Below are 9,612 nucleotides of genomic sequence, written 5' to 3'. Positions count from 1 at the left end.
ATCCGGAATTTAGAAAAATTCCGGAATTCGGAAAAATTCCGGAATTCAGAAAAAATCCGGAATTTTTCCGAGATCCGGAATTTTTCCGATTTTACTTTCCGGATTCCGGAAAGTAAAAATTCTGGAATTGGCCATCCTTAGCTAGTAGTTGTTAAAAGAGAAACACAATCATGAATAGGCTATATATACTGTATTAATTTCTTGTAGTTGGATATGTCTTTATCATTTACGTAGACAATTGCTACTGCAGTTATTTACTACTTTATGAGAAAGATCTTATTTTCACACACAAAAAAGTCGCCGGTATGTCTCAAACATTATCGCGTTCCCACCTGCAGCTGCTCCAAAGCACTGCAAACTACTTTTTAATCAGGCGAAAGGCAGTGAAGGAAAATAAATCTCAACAAATATTCTAATAACATTCGCTTATTGTCAACATACCTACAGTGAGCGCAGAAAGTGTTCGTACACCGTGCATAGTTTATATTGAAAACAGCTAGCATGAGAACGGGAGGTGGAAAAACATATATATAACCAGAATTAAGACTACACATTCATACATTTTATTTCTATATACAAGAGAAAGGCCAAACAAACACAATCACTGTTTTGTTCAGAAGAAAAGAGAGAATTCCTTTTTTGTAAACGCAAAAAGTCACCGTACACTTATGCTTGAATTAATGCTTATAAAGTATATTACGTTATTTAATATTTTGTGGGATTACCCTGTGCGTTAATGATTGTCTGTAATCTTCGTGGCATTGATTTCACCTGTAGTAGTTCGTAGTTCTGTAGCTTCGGGACTGATTATGTCCCATTCTTCTTGAATAGCTTTTCTTAGGCCTTCTTTAGTAGACAAGCTGTGCCTTCTGATTCTTGTCTCCAGAACAGATCATAGATGTTCTATGGGGTTCATGTCTGGGGATTGGGGAGGTGTGCGAAGCTGTTTCAAGGTATTATAGAGTCAGGGGCGGGTCCAGAGGGGGCAATCGCCCCCCCCCCCACAAGAGGAAACTCTTATTTTATACATAAATAAACCCATCCATAACAAGTTTGGAGCTCTTAAAAGTAGCAGTATTACCGCCGACCGCCCCCCCCAGAAGTCCGTCCTGGATCCGCCCCTGGCAAACCTTGCAGACAGGCCTTGTTCAACAGTACAAACAATAATTGCGATGTATAATGTTTCTATCACTGTGCGAAACCATAAAAAAAATAATAAAAAAAGAACTCGAAGACCAAGAGTGTTGAGTGAACAAGTTAAACGTTACATTATTAGGGAAAGAAAAAAGGTTCCAAAAAGTAGTGCTGTGCAATTGGCAACGGATCTGGAAACACGCGGTGTTAAAGTATCAGCCAGTACAGTGCGGAATATTTGCAGGGTATCATGGTCGGATAGCCAGGAAAATGTTCTGGGTGAACAAGACAAATCGTATAAAGAGACTAAAGTTTGAAAAAGAGTATAAAGATAAGGGATCAGGCTTCTTTCTGGAATAGGGTCATATTTTCGGACGAAAATAAATTTAATTTTATCGAGTCCAATGGGAGGCGTATGGTATGGCGCAAGGTGAATACAGAGATGAATCCTCAAAATCTCGTCTCTAAAGTAAGACACGGAGGAGGGTCCGTGCTCGTCTGGGGTTGTATGAGTGCCTCAGGAGTGGGTCGTCTCCACCTTATCGATGGAGTGATGATCTACAAAGTGTATATTAACATATTAAAGGAATATCTCCATACTAGTGGGCAGAAGATGGTTCTTGAAAACAATTTATTGTTCAGCAAGACAACGACTCCAAACATACAGCGGAAAATACTCGATTGTGGCTACTCTATACAGGGGCGGATCCAGGACGGACTTCTGGGGAAGGGGCGGTCGGCAGTAATACTGCTACTTTTAAGAGCTCCAAACTTGTTATGGATGGGTTTATTTATATATAAAATAAGAAAGTTTCCTCATGTGGGGGGGGGCGATGGCCCCGATCGCCCCCCTCTGGATCTGCCCCTGAGGTTTGCTATCTTTCTCAAAGACTTACCCTTCTTATGCACTTTAATAATTACTTTTCTTGTCTCCTCATTTGTTTCTGTTCGGTTGCTTCCCATTTCGACAGCCCACCGTGCAGTTTTTTCACTCCTATTCACAACTAAACTCATTCTGTTACTCGTCATGCTATACAGAGGTGTATACTCAGGTGAATACTAGTGAACCCCAGTTGTGGTATCTTTGTTTCGTATTCGTACGTCAGGTGTACGATCACTTTTTGCGTCTACTCTATATATTTTCTACGGAATTTATTTACTTTCTGACCATTAAACTTGTCTTTGTGGTTCTTTATTGATATATTCATAAAGCTTAGTTTTCATTATTCATATTGTGTGTGTTATTACACTTCTTAAATTTTCTGTTTCTTTTTCGCAGGCATTTTCGTTTCAATAGCATAGGTGTACGAACACTTTCTGCGCTCACTGTATGTACAGTAAATACAAATTGACTTTACGAAGTATACAATGTAATTGTTCAATAATTAACATAAGCAGGCATTCATTAATTTATATTAATATAATAGTTAACAAAACTAATAAGCGGGTGATTGATGACTCAGTGGTAGAGTTTTCATCTATGGTATTCTAACCCAGGACATGTGGGTTTTCGATGGCTAATTTTGTGTTCGAAAATTTTCCCGGTGGTACTCTTGGTTCCCTTTCTTATATTTGTTCCATCATCACTCATTAACGAATTTAGTTTATCAAAACTCTATAGCCATATATTCATTCTGTCCGTCAGTGAAACAAACAGTCTCAAGAACTATCTGATGGATTACCAATCAATTTTGGCCATGATGTACAGAGTCAATAGTTAAGAATCGAGTTCCCTGATAAATGTAATATTCAAACCGGAAGCGGTACAAATCAACCATTTCCGGTTTTAACGTTAATCATTATATAGTAAATATGGTAATAGATAGCGAGAAGCGGTTTCCAGTAATCGACATATATAACATTCATGTAGATAGCATGTTACCCAGTTTGTGCATCTGCTGAAAATAATGAGCTTAGGTATTTAGAGAGCATTTTCCGCTTTAGAAAATGTGTGCTTGGTAAAGAATGTAGAGATTTAGCTGAGTCAGGCACGTAGCTAGAATATGGTAATAGGAAGGGGGGGGGGGTCTGTCACGAAATACTATGGTTATTTACCAGGGGCTCAATCATTCTAAACTATTTTATTGGCAACATATATTGATTCGTTTAGCCAAGATTTCTAATGGGGGCATGATACTGTGGTTACACACCAGAGGCTCGATCAATCTAAATATTTTACTGACAACATACCCATATTGATTGGTTAGGACAATAAAATGAGGATATATTAGTAAGTATTTTAATAAGAAGCTATGAAGAAATCTCGAGTAAAAAATTATAAAAAAGTATTGAAAAAGATATAGTCTTCCGAGGTCATTCGAACGGTGTCGAGAATTTTGCGTCTGGGAAATTTGCGCCCTACCTCAAGAACAGGGAAAATTGCGCCTGCGATGTACCTCCACCGGGAAGTTTGAGACCTGCGAAATAAAAGAACCTATTGGAGCTTACGCATTTCCTCGGAGGGGCTGACATTACAGCATAAACAATCCTCCCCCCACAACCATGCCATTTGTGATTTATTTTCATTGTGGCTATATAAGGGGAGAATAAACTTCAATATAAGCCAAAAGAACACAACGGATCAACGCAATCACTGCTTCTTCCAGAGATGATTTTGGGGGAACACTGGCCTCCCCAGAGCTCTCAGAGTGCCCCCTCGGAGGAGACCAAAATAATACGTCTATAATATAATAATAAATAGAATAGTACCAGCAGTGACCCCCCTCCGGAATACTAAATGTGCCCCCCGGAACATTTTTCCTGAAAGAACGACTGAACGCAATTGTGTGTTTGAAGTGTAATTCCAGCAAGTAAACACACTGTACATAGTTTTCTTGATAATATTACTGAACTGATTTTACATTCACTTTACATTTTCTTTTCTATATTTTGTGTCCTGAAAAGCCAAACAACTCTCAAGGATTGTGAACAGAGATATCTGGGTAGAGCCAAACAGCCTTTTGTAGATTAAATTATACTCTTTGATTATATTAATAAATAATTATATATCAGTCATTTATACGTTTATTGTAAATTTTGTAGTATAATGAAAAATTGTATTTGTATGGATTGCCCTTTAGTGAACTAAAATTGTATTTTTTTTTCATTTGTTCGGAATATTATAACGGATGGAGTAACTCACTGAGACGATGAGAGGCAAGCCTAGTTCAAGTGCGAGTGGAAGTTACTTTACACAATACAATAATAAGTTGAATTGTAGGGCGCTAACATCCCAGTGCAAATATATAGCCGGCGCATTTTCCCCTCTTTTTGGGGTAGGGCGCAAACATTCCAGTGCAAATATATTGCGAGTGCATTTTTTCCTATTTTTGTGGTAGGGCGCAAAATTCTCGCATTCAAGGAAAATATAATGTCCGTGAAGTTGACAAGCCACTTATGTCAGACTCCAATTTCGACTTTAAACGTCGCTAGTGCTACGTTAGTGTTCGATAGTGACGCAAATCGTTAGTACTCCAACTGCATGCCAACACGCCCACTTCTAAGAATCATCTCAAAAGTGAGGTTAACCATTAGAGCAAGTAAGTGCTCATTGGTGCCATTAACATTAACGTTAAAGCCTCCATCGTACGGCCCTTTGAGTAATAATAACACCACGTTTTTTGCTAGTCTCAATGCGTCCCTATATTCTCGCGAATATTCTGACGTGCCCAAGTTAGTTACTTTTTTTTTGGGACTATTGTTTATGTTATTGTTTATTGTTTATTGCTAGTCTGCAGAGTAGTCCTTACATTAATATGCCATTGTCCTTGATAATCATTGCGTATTTACAAGCAATTTGTTATTACTGTTAGAAGATATCAAAAAACAAGATAAAATATACTACTTAACGGTTCATATTTTTCTTTTACAGTACATAAACGATTAATAATAATAATAATAATAATAATAATAATAATAATAATAATAATATAAGAAGAAGAAGAAGAAGAAGAAGAAGAAGAAGAAGACTATTCCAGCATAAAAGTTATCAATTGCATTACACTGGCAACAAGCGACGCATATTTTAACTTCATAAAAAATCGTTTCTCACGATTTTCTGGAAAACTACGTATGATAACATCTTCATTATGTCAAGTTGTTTATCTCAGTGTAATATATGTCTTACCTCTGGACAATATCACAGTAAAACAAAATTTAAATATTAGGAGTACATCGTACTTTTGGACTACATCTCATTAACCATGGGAAGATTGAGTAGTGTATACTTTAAGATATAAGTTTCAGCTTAACTTGCATCATACATTCTTAGGATTACAAAAAGGAAATTTGTTCGTTTGCATTTGAACAAAATTCTTAGGATTACAAAAAGAAAAAATAATTTTTCCGAATTCCGGAATTTTTCCGAAATCCGGAATTTTTCCGAATTCCGGATTTTTTCCGAAATCCGGAATTTTTCCGAATTCCGGATTTTTTCCGAAATACGGATTTTTTCCGAATTCCGGAATTTTTCCGAAATCCGGATTTTTTCCGAATTCCGGAATTTTTCCGAATTCCGGATTTTTTCTGAATTCCGGAATTTTTCCGAATTCCGGAATTTTTCCGAATTCCGGAATTTTTCCGAATTCCGGAATTTTTCCGAATTCCGGAATTTTTCCGAAATCGGATTTTTTCCGAATTCCGGAATTTTTCCGAAATCCGGATTTTTTCCGAAATCCGGAATTTTTCCGAATTCCGGAATTTTTCCGAAATCCGGAATTTTCCGATTTTACTTTCCGGATTCCGGAAAGTAAAAATTCCGGAATTGGCCATCCCTAATATATATATATATGGGCGGACTACTAGAAAAAACAATCGTTGGCAATAATCGAATATCCTAAAGTATATGCTCATTATTTAGCTATTTTGTGATTCTTTTATTTACAAATTGTTTCTTTTCTATCGAAAGGTATTTTGACTCAGTCTAAATGAAACAAAGACACAATCGTTTCAGATTTTACATCTCAAAAAAAAAAAAAAAAAAAAACAATAAAGGCATTACAGGGGGTCCACAAAGTTTGACCCCGGGCCATTACCTAAAGAAACAGTTCTGAGTTCACATTTCTGATAACATATATTGAGCTCGTGGCTAAGCGGTTAGCGTACACGCCTTTGGCATGGGAGACTTGGATTCGATTCCCGGCGAGAGCTCATGTGATTCTGATTCTATGTTAAACTGTTTACTGCAGAACCACGTTTCATATAGACTTGCTTGTACTTTCTACGTCCCATACTGCTGAAAAGGAGTGCAAAACTGAAAATCAAATCAAATAAAATTTGATAACTACTGCCCGGATTTATATGCAAAATGCATATTTATAGTAACATGCAGAAACGCATGAAAAATATCTTTTTCTTTCCGACGGACTTATAAAGGATTCGTTTGAGACGCATATGATAGTGCATATAAGTGCATACTTTGAGTGTATTTCGATGTGCATGCATATTTCGTAAACTTTTCAGAATACTGCATATTTCAATTTTATTGCTGCATACTAGCATATTTCAGAGTATATCACAAGAAAGTAGGTTATATTTAAAGTGAACTGAATCACTTTGTAAACGCAGATATAGAATAAAATTTGACTTTTTTGAAAAAAAAAAAAAAAAAAAAGCGTTCAGTTTGTTACAATCCTAGATAAATTTACGTTCGATTACTTTCAAATTCGGTGTTTTTCTCATGCACAGGGCCGGATCTTGAATCCTGCGAACTACGCGTTCACAGATGGGGCCAGTTGAAAAGGGTGCCAAACTGGAAAAGGAATATTGTGTTTCAAATGTGAATATGAATTAGAGAAAATGTTATGATGAAAAAATTTCCAAATAAATTAGCTTCAAATAAATATGGTACAGACTGAGATACAGATAAAATACAACAAGAAGGACAATAAAGTCTAATCTTTGCGTGATTGGCAGTAAAACACCCCTTTATAATTAAAATGGATTTGTACGTCAATGCCACACTCACAAGTGACATTCTTTGAGGAAAATTTTCCGCAGGGAGATTTAGAAATGATTTTTTTTAAAAAGGTAGAAAGGGAGATTTTCCGAATATGAGATAAAATGTAAGGAAATTTATGTTTTTAGTAGATGCTATATTAAGCACTACGGCAGTACGACTAAAAGCAACGGCGTTCTTTACACAATCTCACCATATGCACAAAATAGAAAGGTAACAGACCAGAGATGTTCACCCTCGCGAGGGTGGCCCTCTCGAGGGCATCCTCACCCTCAAGTTCCCTCGCCCACAGTGACGCGAGGGCGAGGGAGCGCGAGGGCGAGGACAAGTTTTGGCCGCGAGGGCGAGGGTGCGCGAGGGCGAGGACAAGCTTCGATGGCGAGGGTGAGGGTGCGCGAGGGCGAGGACAAGTTTTGGCCGCGAGGGCGAGGGTGCGCGAGGGCGAGGATAAGCTTCGATGGCGAGGGTGAGGGTGCGCGAGGGCGAGGACAAGTTTCGGCAGCGAGGGCGAGGGTGCGCGAGGGCGAGGACAAGCTTCGATGGCGAGGGTGAGGGTGCGCGAGGGCGAGGAAAAGCTTCGACGAAGAGGGCGAGGGTGCGCGAGGGCGAGGACAAGTTTCGGTAGCGAGGGTGAGGATGCGCGAGGGTGAGGACAAGCTTCGATGGCGGGGGTGAGGGTGCGCGAGGGCGAGGAAAAGCTTCGACGAAGAGGGCGAGGGTGAACGAGGGTGAGGGCCAAGTGTTACTGCGGGAGCGAGGGTGCACGATGGCTAGAGACAACTTCCTTCAGGAGAATGAGGGCACGCGAGGGAGGAGGACAAGCTTCCTTAAAAGCAACTGTTTTGGAGTTTGCTATTTGACCTCTTTTGGAGAGAGGCAAAATTTAAAATATCATCTGTTGGCAAAAACCATGGTTTTTATAAAAAAAAACGTTTTTTTTTGTTTAAACCAGGTTTTTATGGTTTAAATGATTTGCTCTATATATTCATATCATATCTGGACAGAAATAAGTTTGTTTCGCCTTGATGTTATTATGCAACAACCGGGTTATGCTGGAAGGGGTCACATAAGCTTAAAGAGGAATAAAAACCGCTTCTCGAGTTACATCCGAGAGAAATTGTCCTCCATTTGAACTCAGAACCAGGACTAATTGGCCACAAATGCGATATGTCTGCCGACTCACTCACGAAGGAATCCTGATAAAAAAAAAATACGTTGTACTGATCTTTACATGCTTCTTAATATAACTGTCAAGAGTGATTTCAGAAGGACAAAAACATAAACAGTTGCACAAGTGAAACCATTACACAGTTTCAAAGTACTACGAAGTACAGAAGAACTAATTTAGTTCAAGTTAGTTAACAACGTTTATTGGTCCAAATTAAAGAAATACACCGACTTAATCTGCATATCAATAAGAAAAGTGAATAAAGATACGAAATTTTTGAGTCCACTTTGGCTCAAACTCATTTATGCATAGATAGATACCAAAGATACTTATTTCACTAAATACCTCTTGTGGGGTCTGTATGACCCCCACACACACATACAAGAAGTACGGCATTTCGATGTATTTTATCAATAGTAAACATTGAAACGAAACAATATTTAGAATTTTTCTTCGATTGCAATTACATAACAATAATAACAACTACAAAAAAATCACAAAATAAACATTTATAAACTTGTAAAAAAAAAAGTTGCTTTTGTAGTATAATCTTTCTGAGTAAAGAATGGGGAATTTAGGTCTGAATATAATACGAATAATATACGGGAGTGAAACGTGATAACCCACAAATGTGTGTTCATCAAGATTTTACAAACACTTACACTTTTACGAACATTTTTTGTTTTTTTTGTTTTTTTTTTGGTTTAAACCAGTTTTTTTTGTTGAAAAAAACAGCTGGTTTAAACCATGGTTTAAACCACCTTGGTTTAAACCAGCCAACCCTGTCTGTCATGTCCCCTAGATGAAAAGTTAGTGTCATAGCAAGGTTATACATTAATCGTATTTTTCCTTTCAATTAATTGCAGTAAACAATTTCTCGTGTGTACGTACATAATTATTAAAAATAATAATGCAAATAAGAATAATATTTGATTTTTCCCATGAAAGTTTCCGGATAGAAATAGCGCTACATTAAGAAGTAAGTGTGCCTCATTATTGCCCTCCCTGTGCTGGAGACGTTTTAGATACGAAGTGTCTACTACACTGTCATGTCTAAAGAGTGTTGGTAGACAGACAGACAGTCACTCACGTCATTCAGTAGTAAATGACAAGAGCGCAGATATCTGAACAAACACAATCAATGAGAGAACCATTAGAATGCAGTAGATCAGATGCAAAAAGACTTGATGGAATGACTTTGGTTCATAGATGGCCATTTTGCTCTGGACTCTCTCGGACTCGGGCTAATTTTTTTCAACTGGGCTCTAGCTCATTTAGTCCTTTGGGAATCGTGCTCGGGCTCACTTCCCTCAGTTGGACTCGCGCTGACTTATTTCATTGGCGCTCGGGGTAG

The sequence above is a fragment of the Thermobia domestica genome, chromosome 15 (genome assembly GCF_964235325.1).
Source record: "Thermobia domestica chromosome 15, izTheDome1.hap1.1, whole genome shotgun sequence".
Taxonomy (NCBI): domain Eukaryota; kingdom Metazoa; phylum Arthropoda; class Insecta; order Zygentoma; family Lepismatidae; genus Thermobia; species Thermobia domestica.
Note: the sequence above shows the minus strand (reverse complement) of the source record.